This window comes from Rhinolophus sinicus, chromosome 6, assembly GCF_057876585.1.
Source record: "Rhinolophus sinicus isolate RSI-liver-muscle chromosome 6, RSI-T2T, whole genome shotgun sequence".
NCBI classification, from domain to species: Eukaryota; Metazoa; Chordata; class Mammalia; order Chiroptera; family Rhinolophidae; genus Rhinolophus; species Rhinolophus sinicus.
The window spans coordinates 37716143-37732597 of record NC_142506.1 but is presented as its reverse complement, the minus strand read 5'-3'; the positions used below and the strand labels follow the sequence as shown (position 1 = coordinate 37732597).

At 39.0% G+C, this 16455-nt stretch overlaps 1 long non-coding RNA gene across 2 annotated transcripts in view; it reads left to right on the top strand.

The window, feature by feature from the left end:
* LOC141567839 (uncharacterized) overlaps positions 1-16455 on the top strand; it is a 68040-nt gene that overhangs the window by 7423 nt on the left and 44162 nt on the right. The window lies entirely within an intron of this gene.

The following is a 16455-nucleotide window of genomic DNA, read 5'->3' as shown; positions in this document are numbered from 1 at the left end:
TTTCCCCCCTGAGATTATGTTCTTTCTTACTTTGCTGCCAAAAAATTCTTTTGAAAATGAAATTAGGGCAGTAGTAGAGATATATTTATTTCGAATGTCCTTGTCTAGCAAATAATAAGATGGCAGTTCTATATCACTCCTTCAATATTTGTTTGGAATTTTATTCACCCATAAAACCCCCAAGTTCAGCAACTGCTACCCCAAGAGAGTTTTGGATGGACACACAGGAATTTGGTGTCATTGCTTCAGTGCCATTTTCTCATCCTTCAACCTACTAAAGTTTGACAGTCTTACAAAGAGTTAGAAATTATTTCAGTAGAAATAAAACATGTAAAGCCTTATTGGAGTGTTGTTCTTATGAAACAGTGAGCTACACTTTTTTTTTTTTTTTTTTTGGTTTTTCTTGACATCTCTTATTACCAAAATAAATGGCTAAGAAGTCTACACTTAAACCAAATGGAAGCAACAGCTTAAACATGAAGAGATTAAATTGTTTATGACAACTTAATGGCTGGTTTAATTGACTGTGCAAAATGAGATGCCAGTTTTAACTTGACTACATTGGCATTTTTCATCTCTGTCTTTTCCAAGATAACTTATAAAAGGCTGGTTTAACCAGATTGGGTAGGTTTTGACCAGATAGGTATCAATAACATTTTGACTTTTATGTATATCTGCGTCAGTCCACAAATCAAGATTGAGGCATATAAGACGCCGTTAAGAATTTGCAGTTGGAGTTACCCTTTATTATTCTTAATAGTTTTTGATTCAGTTTAGTGTGTGGTAGATATTTGCATCATCCTCAGATCACTTGTCCTCAAGTCATTTTTAGACCGTTTCATTTTTTCCAGCTCTTTTGGCTCCTGATTCTCCTTTATGATAGTTTGTCTTTTCATGTGGATTGTGATTTTTGATCATGAGCTCATTCCTGGAAAAGGTTTTTTTCCTCCTAAGGAAGTTCTATGAACCTGGGGCTGTAATATAGAGCAGTTTGACATTTATATCTACTGAAGCCCTAAAGTTTTCAATGTTCCTTTACTACTTCTTATATTAATTTCTTAGCGCAGGGTTCTGGTACCACATACTTATGGATTCTGATGAACATGGTCACAGACCTGGATTTTCAATTTTCCTTAACCAAATTTTGCCTACTTGAAACACGAGACAGACAACAAGCCAAAACATTTTTTGGGCAACCCTGTGAATTTTCACGTTATTTTTATATGTCCTTTTGTCACCATTGAGCTACCATTGATTGAGTGCTTTTTATGTGTCAGATCTTTTGCAGACACCATTCTATAAAGGCCTACTCTATACACTGAGTCAATATCAGTGGGCTCTACCCATTTCTTGTACCTCTTCTTATCAAAACATGGAGGGCATTTTTACTTTAGGGCATTATAAGCATAAAAAAAGGATTTGAACTTATATTTTGGATTTAATATATGTAGCATAACAGCATATTTATTTACAAATGGTACATAGTATGGCCCTAATGTTAACATCCATTCATTCCCTACCAGGATGTAGGGGAAACCCATAGTCTAGAGTAACTGGAATCAAATCATGTATCATACTATTAGTGTTCAGATCATCTTTTTATTTTTTTGTCCTAGTCTATCTCTGGCCCTATTCCCATGATCAGTGCTGCTCCACCTAGATCTACTTCAGACTAATTTTAGCATCTGGGTGTAAGTATGTGATTTGCAGAGCTTTTAAAAGTTTTTCTCAAGGTAATTGCTCAAAATTTAGGTACTAAAATATGTTAAATGACATCAATTTCCAAACTTACCATTCTTCTTCATAGTCCTTGCCTTTGTATGTGGAATTCCTCTGCCTGGAATGCCACCTTAACCTTCCTGTCTGACAAATTCCTATATGTTTTTCCAGATCCAGTTCAAATTCAGAGACTCCTTTGTTATGCCCACCTTTAGCCTCCCAGTGAATCCATTCTTTCTCCATGCTTCCAAAGTACCTTCTGCATAATTGTAACTGGATCACATTTATTTGCACATATGTGTATTTTTCCCATTAAATATAAGCCACCTTGAAAGAAGGGAGTGTACTTATCATTTCTGTATCTTTAGTAAGCAAGAGTTCCTGACACATAACAGGTAATCAAGAAATGATTGGGGAGTGAATGAATGAAGCTTAAAGGCTTTTTACTTGATCAACTATATTTCTATTCTTAAGTAATTTCTCTCCTTTCTGCTATTATACAAATATGTTTGATGCAGGAAATAGTACAGAAGTATTTATTCTACCACGTCAATGCTAATGACTTTTACAAAATGTCAATGAATGCCTTCCACAAAATTATCTTCTGAAACTGTAGTGGAGAGGGTTTTATAGAATTTGTCAATCTGGATGAAGATCTCAATTTGGCTGTTTAACAGTCTAATGCTCATGACTCATAGGTAAACTCATAAAAACTCATGTGATCCCAGCCAAAGGCAGGAGCAACAGAAATCCATGACATACCTTATTAAAAGCCTCTGGGTTATACATGTTATTCCTGGAAGCACTGGACCCTAACTGCACTTCCAGCTTATAAATACCTCATCACTTTGAAAGTGTTTACAGTTCTAAGACCAAGCCATTGCACACAGCTCTCCAGCTTTCCAGGACATGTGGCACAGCTGGAAAGCTGTCAAAATAGCAGAATGATGGCCTGGAACTCTGCCACCCAAACATTCGGGTCATGCAGACGTACTCATAGAAATAGATGGCTAGACATGAAAGAAAATATTGCTTTTGACTTTTGCTTTATAAATTCAGCAAGTTGGGCAAAGCAGCAAAAGTTAGGTTCTGTCTGGATCACTCTCAGCAAACCCGGGGTTTTGCAGTTCTGCACTGCTTCCCATGGCTCTATTGCTTTTCCAAAATGATGCCATCTTTCATCCTGATCAAATAAAGGGAATAAATGCTGATTTGGCAGCAATTCTTGCCTGTAAGAATATGAATCAGGGCTCCATGTTTTTCTTACATTTATCTTTGTTTGGGATTATTGAATGCTGAATCCATGCCTTGGCCACTCATCCCTCCACTGTCCTATCTTTTCTTAATAAGAAGACAGTGAAAAGTAGATGGGTTATGAGTAATGTTGTTAATAATATGGGCCTTGCTACGTTGTTTTCTCTCTTTTTTTACAGTTTGATCTTATATACCCAGTCATTAGGTACAATTATAAACTGGTTGCTCGAAGGGGCATATGCAATTTTGCTCTCAGATTGTTCTCTCACCTCTGATGGAGTGCTTCCTGGATAGGGAACTAACTCTTGAGAAAAGTAACACAACCTATGTGATATTGTTGGTTTTGGAGGCAAGATATCTAGATATAAGTCTTGATGCTGTTATTTACTGTTTTATGTTCTCGTCCTCTCTAAAACTAAGTTATCTAATTTGTGAAAATGGGGATAATAAAGTGTTTGGTTCAGGCTGAAGATCAGCTAGGATAGCATTGATACCATGTCAGCAACAAGCAAGGTAGAGCTGGGATGCTGCCCAAACCAATCACCCCCTGAAGTGACTCAAGTAAGAAGCCAAGGGCAAACTAATATGCATGTGAGGAGCAGAGAGGTGATGGGGCTGAAATGTCCCATCAGGCTGGGAGGTGGGGCAGGGAACAAGGAGATCCCTTTCTCAGTGGCTGCTTAGGAAGCAGGAGGCAATAATGAACAGGTGTTGAGATGATGGCTCACATTTTGGACCTGCCATTTACTATTTGTGTGACTGCTGGCAAGTTATTTAATGTTTTTAAATCCCATTTTTTTCACCTGTGAATTGGAAGAATAAAACCTATTTGTGGAGTTGCTGGAAAGCTTAAAATAATGGAGTTAATGCCTGGCAAGCATTTAGCAATAGACTTGATTTTAAGCATGTAGCAAATGCTTAAAAATGGTAGCTTAAAGCAAACAAGTAGCTGGAAGGCAGCATAGCCCAGGAAAATCTGTTCATACCTGGTAGAATCCCTGTCCATAACAGGACAGATGAGAAGGGGACAGGCTCTCCCTTTGCGACAGGTATTGGTAAGAGCCAAAAAGTACAACTGTGGCACTGGAGTGCAGGATCAGGCTCTGCTCTGAAGGCAGCCATGCTATTGGATAGAATTAAGGATTGGGTATTAGGCTTCATCTGGGAATCCTGGGAGACCTGTGGCTCTCATCCTACATGAGAGGGTACCCAGGACTTTGCAAAGGACAGTATCAAGTGGGGTGGACCTATTGGAGGCTCTATTATGCATCCCCCAGCTCTCATGATGAACTTTAGGTTTAAGCCTATAGGTGGGACTACTGCTGAACGCAGCTTTCAAGAGCTGACTTAGATCTTGGGGGAAAAAGAAGATAGCTGACACTTGCCTAGTTGCTCACAGGTGCATTGACTGAAAAATACTGCCTGAGCTCCTTCACGTGGCATATAAAGCTCTTTATGACCTGGCCCCTCCTTATCTCTTTGGCTGCCCGTACTTTAAGCTTTAACAATATTCTCATTAATACAATGCTGATTTATGCCTCTGCATCATTGTTCTTCCCAAACCTTCACCCTGAAATGCTCTTCCTTCATTTCTTCATTTGGCCAACTTTCAACATTCTCCAAGGGTTAGCAAGAGGAATTGCCTCCTCCAGGATGCCTTCCCTGAGTCCCACGGGGTAAAAACAGCAATCATTTATTGAACACTTTACTGAATACCAGGCAAATGTCATATGCATTCTTATTTTATGTCATGTAATACTTCAACAACTCTGAGGAAACAGCCTCAAAAATGTTGAGTGGCTTTCTCATGGTCTACCCTAATATCTAGGATATGCTGAAGCCTTGATTTTAAAATAGATTTTCATAAACCTAGTTAATGGTCTCTAGTCAATACAATATTCTGTCTCCCTACCATGGGCCTTCTTTTAATTCTTCCACAAACCCCTTTGCAATTTCTCTCTAACCATGTGAAATGGAAATTATTTGCTTCTATGTTAGTCTCCACTAATAGATAGAAAATCTTCCAGGACAAGAGTTCTCTGTACCCAGTTCTAAGTGTCATGTCTGACACAGAGTGATCATTCAGTAAAGGCTAAAGCTATATAAAATGATTCGAAATGAGTGAAACTTATATTTAAATGGTGATGGAAAAAACAACAACATGGATTTGGAGAAGCTTCTTATTCAGCATGGAACAAGTAATCATTAATAAGCAAGGTAATTCAATGGGACAAAAGAAAATATTTAAGGTAAATGGTGCTGGAATAACTGGATAAATGTATGGAAAAAAAAAAAAAAAAAGCCTTAACTCTGACCTCATACCATTCACAAAAGTTAATTCAGCATGGATCATAGATAGTCCTGAACATAAAAGCTGAAAATATAAAACATCTAGAAGGAAACCTAAGAGAATATTTTTGTTTCTATGTGTTAAGCAAAAATTTCTTAGGATAAAAACAAGCACTAAGTATAAAAGAAAAAAGTTGTATTGGACTTCATAAAAATTAGCCATTTCTGCTCATCAAAAGATACCTTTCAAAAAATGAAAAGATTAACTCCACACTGAGGGAAATATTCACAATATGCATTTACTGATAAAGGACTTGTATCCAGATAATATAAATAATTCCTATAATTCAATAATAAAAAAGACTAACAACCCCACCAAAAATGGACAAAAGACCAGAAACTTCATAAAATAATATATGTGAAAGGCTAATAAGCACAGGAAAGATGATCAAGTTCATTGAACAAATTCAAATTAAAAACATAATGACCACTTCACATCCAGGAGAATGGCTAAAATGGAAAAAAAAACACAAAACTGCTAATACAAAATGTTAGCAAGAATATGGAGCAAGGAACTGGAACTCTCATACATTGCTGACACAGCCATTTTGGAAAATTATTTGTCATTTCTTATAAATTTAAATATTTACCTACATTACGATTTAGAAATTGCACTCCTAGGTATTTCCCCAAGATAAATAAAAACAAAAGTCCATAAAACTACTTGTTTATTGAATCTTTATTTGTTATAGCCCCAACTGAAAACAACCCAAACGACCATCAACAGGAGAATGGATAAACATCCATTTAGTGGAATACTACCCAATAGCAGAAAAAAACAAGGTACCAATACATGCAACAACATGGAGAAATCTCAAAAACATTATGCTGACAGAAAGAAGCCAGTCATTAAAGAGTACATTCTATATGATTGTATATGTATGCAATTCTGGTAGAGGCAAAACTAATCATGGTTGTAGAAATTAAAATAGTGGTTGCTATTGTTGACTGGTTTGGGCTGAGAAAAGGCATGAAGAAACTTCCTGCAGTGATAGAAATGTTCTCTATCTTGATTCGGCAGAGGATACACAGGTATATGTATTTGTCAAAACTCAGAACCACATGCTTAAAATCTATTTTTAAAAAGAGTATTAGTTCAAAAGAAGAAATGGAACCACTGTGCTCTGTTCAGACCACACTTGAAATATTATGTTCAGTTTTGAATACATCTTAAAAACAGTAACTCAAACTATGTTTAGTCAGGGTTACCAGAATGAAGAAGAAGCTGGAAGCCACAATGCAGTGAGAAAGGAAAGGAATGGGGGAGATACAGGCTGCAGAGAAGACAAGGAGGGAGTATTGTCCTATTTAATCACTGGGAGGGCAGGTGTGTGGTAGAATGCCTACATTTATTTATTGAATCTAGAGGGCATAACCAGGACCAGCGGATAAAGATTACAAAAGAGGAAGATTTTTCTAGACACCAGGAAATGAAACTGCAGAGAAAAGCAAACCTTGGATAGTCATCGGGAAACTAAGGATAGAGCCTAGACAAGAAGTAGTAAAGGCCTGGACCTCACACTGCTATGAGGACTTGAAGGGAGAGTGGATTTGAGAAATGGCAGGAAGTAGAGTTGAGAAGTGCCGTGTGCGTGTTTGGGACATACAACGGACAGCAATGAACTAAGAATGACACTCATATTTTGCCTAAGAAGACTCCATTGATTTTAGTTTGTGTCATAGGATCTTATGAATCATGAAATTGTTTTTATTTTTTTAATTTTATCTTTTTTATAAATTTTATTGGGGAACAGTGTGTTTCTCCAGTTCTTATCCAAGTCGTTGTCCTTCAATCTAGTTGTGGAGGGCGTATCTCAGCTCCACGTCCAGTCGCCTTTTTCAATCTTTAGTTGCAGGGGGCGCAGCCCATCATCCCATGCAGCAATTGAACCGGCAACCTTGTTGTTGAGAGCTCACGCTCTAACCAACTGAGCCATTAGGCCACCCCATGAAATTGTTTTTAAAATGTTAGGCCTTAAAATTGTGCAACTGTGTCTGACTAAGCAATTAAAATGGATTTTAAAGAAAATGTGACTGAGTCACAGCTATTGAAGACAAGAACCAGGAGCCACACCACTCACCTGTTTAAACTTTCAAGGTAACAAAATAAGTTGTGGCCAGTCAATCCTCCTCGTACCACTCTATTTCAGTGTCCTGAACTTATCCCCACCTGATATTTTTATCATTTCTTTTGTATTTTATAATGTCTGTTTCTGTCCACTAGAACATAATCTTGAGAGCAAGGAGTTTGTGCTCTTATTCACTGCTACGTGCCCAGCTCCTAGACTATTCTAGTCACAAGAAGGTGCTCAGTCAATAACTAAGGGAAGAATGGAGGTTTAAGGCAGAGCTTATTTGGTGATGGCTTACCAGTTGGTAGGTATGAAAAGGAATTGCAGAAACACATAATAGAATATGCCAGCCATTCACAGAACCTGTGCAAGCATTTCTGATGTTTCCTTAAGTCTGACACTTTCCTAATACCCTTGTGATAACATACACCTTGTGCAGGGCAGGTCCCCTTAGCCTAACTTCCTGCTCAAGCTGCTACTGCTCAGGCAGGTTCCAGACAGCGTTGTATGCAGATTGCCACTGCAAGAGTATTTCTCTCCTTTCCTGCCTGGGGCTTCTCTGATGCCAGTTGGTGAGACGCCCCAGGACCCTGCTGGGCTTTCACAAGTGTGCAATTCAGAAATATGATCATTACAGGACCACCTTTGATCACAGGGAGATGGGAGTTAATGGACAAATGCTTCCCCCTCAGGTAACAGGTCCAGCGGTTCTGAAATGATGAATTGCTGGAGGCTCCTCAGAAAGTACAGACAAAATCGAGCAGCAGTCACCCCATAGAAAGGGCCAAATCGATAAAGCATCCATATTATGTTGGCTTTCCTCTTCCTGGGTTTCTACGAGGTGTGATTAAACAATATGGTGAATGTTTAAATTAAAAAAAAAAAATTATTATAGTAAAAGACACATTGCCATTAATCCCCGTCAAGATACTCCCCCTTGCTTCAAATACACTTATCCCATTGTTCTTGCCACTTTCTGAGCTGTTCTAGAAGTCCTCTGTCAGGAGTGTCTTTAGTTGCACTGTCGTGGCTGCCTCAATGTCCTGAATCGATTCAAAACATTTACCTTTCATGGTCATTTTGACTTTGGGGAAGAACCAGAAGTTCCACGGTGCCGGATGCAGTGAATAAGGTGGATGAGGACACACTGTAATGTTATTATTTGACAAAAATTGCTGTACTAGAAGTGATGTGTGACATGGAGCCTTTCTGTTGTGATTACAAAATATGGTGAATGCTACTGCTGAGTGCCATCCAACAGAAAGGCAGGGATCTTCAATTTGGGAAACAGCACATCGAATCTTAGTAACATTGTGTGACAAGTTTCAGCTGTTCAGTGTAGTCAGTTGGGTGTGAGCTATGGTTGAGGGAAGGTGTGTTTTATTTATTTATTTATTTATTTATATTTTTTTATTAGTTTCAGGTATACAAAACAATGTAATAGTCAGACATTTATCACTTATATCCCATTTACAGTTATAACCACCCTCCCACCAACCACTACCCCTCTGACATCGCATATAGCCATTACATTTCCATTGTCTCTATTCCTAATACTGTACTCCATACACACACACACACACACACACACACACACACACACACACACACACACATATAAAATTGTAAAATTGTAGTTGACATTATTGTTCAGCGTCAGCTTCAGGTGTATGGTAAAGTGATCAGGCATCTACATCATCCCTGAGGTGGTCTCCATAATGAGACAAGTGTCCATCGGATACCCTACAAAATCTTCACAACATCATCGATTACATTCCCCAAATTGACTTTTGTATCCCCGTGGCCATATTGTGGTTACCAATTGTGCTTTATAATCAATCCCCTCACCTTCCCCCTATCCCCACCCCCCCATCTAGCAACCCGCAGTTTTTCCTCTATGTCTAGGAGACTGTTTCTGATTAGTTCATTCATTTATTCTTTTCTTTAGATTCCACATATAAGTGAGATCATATGATATTTGTCTTTCTCTGACATATTTCACTTAGCATAATGTTCTATGGGTCCATCCATATTGTTGAAGATGGTAAGATTCCATTCTTCTTTACAGCTGCGTAATATTCCATTGTATAAATGTACTACAGTTTTTTAATCTAGTCATCTACTGATGGGCATTTCAGTTGTTCCCATGTCTTGGCTATTGTGTATAGTGCTGCAATAAACGTCGAGGTGCATAAATGTTTTTGAATTAGAGTTTTGGATTTCTCTGGATAGATACCCAGGAGTGGAATTGCTGGGTCATAAGGTAGTTCCATTTTCAGTTTTTTGAGATATCTCCATACTGATTTCCATAGTGGCTGCACTAATCTGCAATCCCACCAACAGTGCACAAGGGTTCCCTTTTCTCCACATCCTCGCCAGCACTTGTTGTTTGTTGCTTTATTGATGATAGCCATTTTGACTGGGGTGAGGTGGTATCTCATGGTAGTTTTTATTTGCACTTCTCTAATGATTAGTGAAGTTGAGCATTTTTTCATATGTCTGTTTGCCATCTGTATGTCCTCTTTACAAAAATGTCTCTTCATGTCCTCTGCCCAATTTTTAATTGGATTGTCTGTTTTTTTTGGTGTTGAGTTGAGTATTTTTTATAAATTTTGGATATTAACCACTTATTGGATATATGATTGGCAAATATCTTTTCCCATTCAGCAGGATCCCTTTTTGTTTTATTGATGGTTTCCTTTGCTGTGAAAAGCTTTTTAGTTTGATGTAATCCCACATGTTTATTTTTTCTCTTACTTCCCTTGCGCGAAGGGATATATCATGTAAAAATCTTACTCTGGGTAATGTCTGTGAAGTTTCTTCCTATATTTTCTTCTAGGAATTTTATGGTTTCAGATCTTATATTTAAGTCTTTAAGCCATTTTGAATTTATTTTTGTATATGGTGTAAGGAGGTGGTCCAGCTTCATTTTTTTGCATGTGTCTGGCCAGATTTCCCAGCACCATTTATTGAATAGACTGTCTTTATCCCACTGTAAATTCTTGCTTCCATTGTTGTAGATTAAATGACCATATAGGCATGGATTTATTTCTAAGCTCTCTATTCTGTTCCATTGATCTATGTGTCTGTTTTTATGCCAGTACAAGCTGTTTTGATTACTGTAGCCTTGTAGTATAATATAATGTCAGGTATCGTTATACCTCCCACTTTGTTCTTATTTCTCAAGATTGCCGAGGCTATCTGGGGTCTTTCATGGTTCCATATAAATTTTAGGATTATATGGTCTATGTCTGAGAAAAATGTCCTTGGTAGTTTGGTAGGAATTGCATTGAAACTGTATATTGCCTTAGACATTTTAACAATATTAATATTTCCTATCCATGAACATGGTATGTGTTGCCATATATTTGCCTCTTCTTTAATTTCACTCAGCACTGTCTTATAATTTCTGAGTCAGATCTTTTACTTCTTTGGTTAAATTTATTCCTAGGTATTTTATAGACTTTGAAGCAATTGCAAATGGTATTGTTTTCTTAATTTCTCTTTCTGATATATTATTATTGATATATACAAATGCAACTGATTTCTAAATATTAATTTTGTATCCTGCTACTTTATTAAATTCATTTATCAGTTCTAATAGTTTTTTTGTGGAGTTTTTAGGGTTCTCTATATATAATATCATGTCACCTGCATATAATGACAATTTTACTTCCTCCTTGACAATTTGGATGCCTTCTGCTTCTTTTTCTTGTCTGATTGCTGTGGCTAGAACTTCCAGCACTATGTTGAATAGAAGTGGTGAAAGTGGGCAAACTTCCCTTGTTCCTGATATTAAGGGGAATGGTTTTAGCTTTTCCCCATTGAGTATGATGTTAGGTGTGGGTTTATCATATATGGCCTTTATTACGATGAGATATAGTCCCTCTATTCCCACTTTCTTAAGAGTTTTATCATAAATGGCTGCTGGATTTGTCAAATGCTTTTTCTGCATCTATTGATATGATCAATGATTTTTATTTTTCATTTTGTTAATGTGATGTATCACATTAATTGATTTGCAGATGTTGAACCACCCTTGCATACCAGGAATGAATCCTACTTGATCATGGTGTATGATCTTTTTAATGTATTGCTGAATTTCGTTTGCTAATATTTTGTTGAGGATTTTTTGCATCTGTGTTCATTAGAGATATCAGCCTGTAGTTTTCTTTTTTTGTAATGTCTTTGTCTGATTTGGGGATCAGGGTGACAGTGGCCATGTAAAAGTGTTTGGGAGCCTTCCTTCCTTCTGGATTTTTTGGAAGAGCTTGAGGAGAATAGGTGATAATTGTTTTTTGAATGTTTTGTAAAATTCCCCTGTTAAGCCATTTAGACCAGGGCATTTGTTTTTGGGAGCTTGTTGATTACTGATTCAATTTCACTGGTGGTAATGTCCATTCAGGTTTTCCGTTTCTTCTTGAGTTAGCCTTGGAAGGTTGTATGGTTCTAGAAAATTGTCCATTTCTTCCAGATTGTCTGATTTGTTGGCATATAGTTGCTCATAGTAATTTCTTAATTTTTTTTGGTATTTCTGTGGTGTCTGTTGTCACTTCTCCTCTTTGATTTCTGATTTTATTAATTTGGGTCCTCTCTTTTTCTTGATGATTCTGGCTAAAGGTTTGTCAATTTTGTTCATCTTCTCTAAAAACCAGCTCTTGGATTCATTTGTCTTTTTGTTTGTTTGTTTTTTGTCTCTATTTCATTTATTTCTGCTCTGATCTTTATTATCTCTTCCTTGTACTCCCTTGGGGCTTATTTTGCTGATCTTTCCTAGATCCCTTAAGTGTAATCATAAACGGTTGATTTGTGATTTTTCTTGTTTCTTTAGGTAGGCCTGCATTGCTATGAATTTCCATCTTAGGACTCCTTTCACTGCATCCCATAGATTTTGTGTCATCGTGTTTTCATTTTTGTTTGTTTCAAGATATCTCTTGATTTCTTCCTTGATTTCATTGTTGACCCATTCATTATTTAGTAACATGTTATTCAGCCTCCATGAATTGGTGTGTCTTCCAGTTTTTTCCCTGTAATTGATTTCTAATTTCAGAGCACTGTGGTCAGAGAAGACAATTGGTATGATTTCAATTTTCTTAAATATTTCAAGACTTGTTTTGTGGTCTAACATGTGGTCTTTCTTGGAAAATGTTCCATGTGCTCTTGAGAAGAACATATATTCTGCAGCCTTGGGGTGAAATGCTCTGAAAATATCGATTAAATCCAGCTTGTCCAATGTGTGATTAACACCGCTCTTTCCATATTTATTTTCCATCTAGAAGTCCTGCCGCTTGTTTTTGAGGTATGTTGAAGTCCCCTACTATGATAGTGTTACTGTTGATCTCTGTCTTTATGTCAGTCAATATCTGTTTTATATATTTAGGTGCTCCTATGTTGGGTGCATAGATGTTTACTAGGGTTATGTCCTCTTGTTGGATTGATCCCTTTATTATTATGTAGAGCCCACCTTTGTTTTATATATTCTTCATTTGAAAGTCTATTTTTTCAGATATGAGTATTGCTACTCCAGGATTTTTCTCATTTCCATTTGCATGAAATATCTTACTCCAACCCTTCACTTTCAGCCTGTGTGTGTCTTTTGATCTGAAGTGAGTATCTTGTATACAGAATACACAAGGGACTTGCTTTCTTACCCACTCAGCCATCCTATGTCTTTTTATTGGAGCATTTAATCCATTTACATTTAAAATGATTATTGATAGGTACATAGTTAGTGCCATTTTTTTATTTGTAGTTAGATTGTTTTCATCTTTCTTCTGCTTACAGAAGCCCTTTTAATATTTCCTGCAATGCTGGCTTCTTGGTAATAAGTTCTTTTAGCTTATTCTTTTCTGGGAAGCTCTTTATATCTCCTTCAATTTTAAACAATAACCTTGCTGGATAAAACAATCTAGGTTGTAGTCCTTTGCTTTTCATCACTTTGAGTATCTCCTGCCACTCCTTCCTGGCCTGCAACATTTCTGTAGAAAAGTCATTTGATAGTCTTATAGGAATTCCCTTGCATGTAACCCTCTGTTTTTCTCTTGCTGCTTTTAGGATTCTCTCTTTGTCTTTAACCTTTGCCATTTTAACTATAATGTGTCTTGGTGTGGACCTGTTTGGGTTTACCCTGGTTGGAACTCTCTGGACCTCTGGGCTTGTATGTCAGTTTTCCTTCAGGTTAGGGAAGTTTTCGGTATTACTACTTCAAATATGTTTATGGTTCCTTGCTGTCTCTCTTCACCTTCTGGTATTCCTATGATGCGCAAGTTGTTGCGCTTGATGTTATCCCAGAGGTCTCTTAAACCATTTTCACTGTTTTTTATTCTTTTTTCTTTTTGTTGTTCCGTTTGGGTCATCTCTACTAACTTGTCTTCTAAGTCGCTGATCCGATCCTCTGCCTCATCTAACCTGCTGGTAATTCCTTCAAGAGTGTTCTTTATTTCAGTTATTGTATTGTTTAGTTCTATCTGGTTGTTCATTATGATTTCTCTATCCTTCTTTATGTCATCACTAAGATCCTTAAACATTCTTATCATTGGTGTTCTAAACTCTGTCTCCAATACCTTGGTTACCTCTATCTCATTTTGTTCCAATTCTGGAGGTTTCTTCTCTTCTTTTATTTGGGACGTTTCTTTGTTTCCCTACTCTCGCTGACTCTCTGTGTTTGCTTCGATGTATTAGATAGATCCCTTAGGGTTCTTGTTTTTTGTTGGGTGATCTTATGTAATACGTGTCCTTTATATTTGACTTGCACCACTTCCCTGTTCTCCTGTGCGTGTGCTCCAAAGGTGACCCTTGTGTTGTGTATATTGTCCTGTTAAAGTTGAGCTTTAATTGCTTTTGGCTTGTCAGTAGGTGGGATTGACTCCTAGGCTGACTAGTTGTGAGACTTGGCTCTGCCCACAGTGGATGATCTGCTGCATGAGGGTTGACTGCTCAAATGAGGCTTGGCCCCTATGGGCTCTTGTGCCTGTAGAGAATCTCCTCTGGGTGTGTCACTTGTAGGTCAAACCCAGTAATACTCTGGTTTGGTCTGGAGCTGGCCTCTGGGTGTGTTGAATCTTGTGCCTCTTGAGCTGGGCCCTGGTGTAGGGCAATTTCAGAACAAAGCAAATCAGTAAGCACAACAACAAAGAAAAAAACAAATACACTCACATGTAAAAACAGCCGATAACCCACACTCAAGACAGGCAAAAAATACCAAAAATACAAAAACAAAACAAAACAACACAGAAAAAGCAGAACCAGTCTTGGCTTAAGCCCACCAAGTCATCTCTAGGTTGTCCTCTGGTGTACCTAAGACTCCTCTGTGTGTTGTGCAGGCAGAGCTGGCCACCTGGTGCCCAGAGTGACCGTGGGACTGCAGTTCTAGATAAGTGGGGCTATGGGGTCTGGATGGTAGTTTTTACAAAGTCAGTGCAGTTTCTGCTATTGCCTGCACACTGAGAATAACACAGTCAGCCCTGTGCCCAGGTCTCCTGAGTCTTAGGGCACTTCTTCTGTGTGTGTCTATGTGTGTGTATGGGTATGTGGATAGTGTGAGATTTCTGAGCTGCTGAAAGCCCAGAGCTGCCTCTGCCACCTGCTGCTGACTCCTGGGAGTGACTCTGCAGTTGTTATTGCCCTGCTCTAGGCAGGCCAGAAAAGGTGGGTGCTGGGGATAGAGGAGTCTTCTCTCTCCTAGTCCAGCAGTGTCATACTCTTCCCAGCCTCTTCCCTGGGTCACAGCAGCTGCAAACCAGGTCCTCCCAGATCCTGAGCACTACTGCTCCTCTGTAATCTGGCGCTACTCAGTTCAGGGGCCAGCTTGAGTCTCTGGAAGGGTGGGGGTAGGATTAGGAGAGTGGTGGGAGGGCCCAGGTATGGTGTTTGTGTCCTTTGTCCAACCTAGGGCCTAGCTGGAGGTCTCAGCTGAGGATACTGCCTCAAACGCTGGATATGCTGCTCTCTCGGCATGAGAGTTCAGCTGTGGGATGCAGGGAAAGAGCCCACCTCCTGGCTTTTGTGGTCTCTGTTCTGTCCTGGGTCCCCCTATGTCTCCGCAGCCACGGATGTGGGCCACGTGTCCACTCCATTCCCTTCCCTCTTGCCTTGCTCACCCAGTTTGCCCACCTTCAAGTAACCCTCTTATGAGTCTCTTAGCTGTTCTGTGTGATGAGCAGAGGGTCCTTGGATGGGCTACAGATGTTCAATTTGTGGTAAGTTCCAGAGGATAACTCAAGATCACCTCTCTGCCACCATTCCTATGACGTCACTGGGAAGGTGTGTTTTAAAGTGTGCCATAAATTATCCCTCATCATGACAATGTTCCGCATCACACATCACTTCAGGTATACAGCTATCTCTGTCAAATAAAAACATTACAGTGTGTCCTCTTCCACCTTATTCACCAGATCTGGCACTGCTTGACTTCTGGCTCTTCCCCAAATCAAAATGCCTCAGGATATGGAGGCAGCCACGACAGCACAACTAAAGACACTTACGAAAGGACTTCCAGAACTGCTTCAGAAAGTGGCAAGAACGATGAGATAAGTGTGTTCGAAGTGAGGGAAGGTATTTTGAGGAGGATTAATGGCAATGTGTCTTTCACTGTAATATATTTTCAATTTAAACATTCACTATATTGTTTGATCATTGTCGTGCAGGGTGTCACGCGGGGCGGCCTGCGGGGTCTCAGCTCTCACTCCCCACATAAGAATGCAGGATATGGTGAGGCCAAAACGGAACACCCATGGAGCCATAGGTAGGGAAGTTATACCACTATATTCTTGCTGGCAGCTGGGTTGGATACACAGGAAGCAGGAGCCACACTGTCCGCAACCCGCCGTCCTAACTGCAATCCGCACTTTCCAGCCACCATCTTCTTGCTAGCCCCCATTTTTCTGCTACCGTAGCCACGGCAGTTATATTAGTGGCCAATGGCTCACTGGTTACAGCTGATGGCCAACTAGCCACAGCTGATGGCCATCCAATCACAGTTGAGCACCTTTCCACGTGAGGCCGAGAGCCTGGAAATTGTACTCCTGGCTCTGTCCCCACACTCCACCCTTACAGGGTCTCG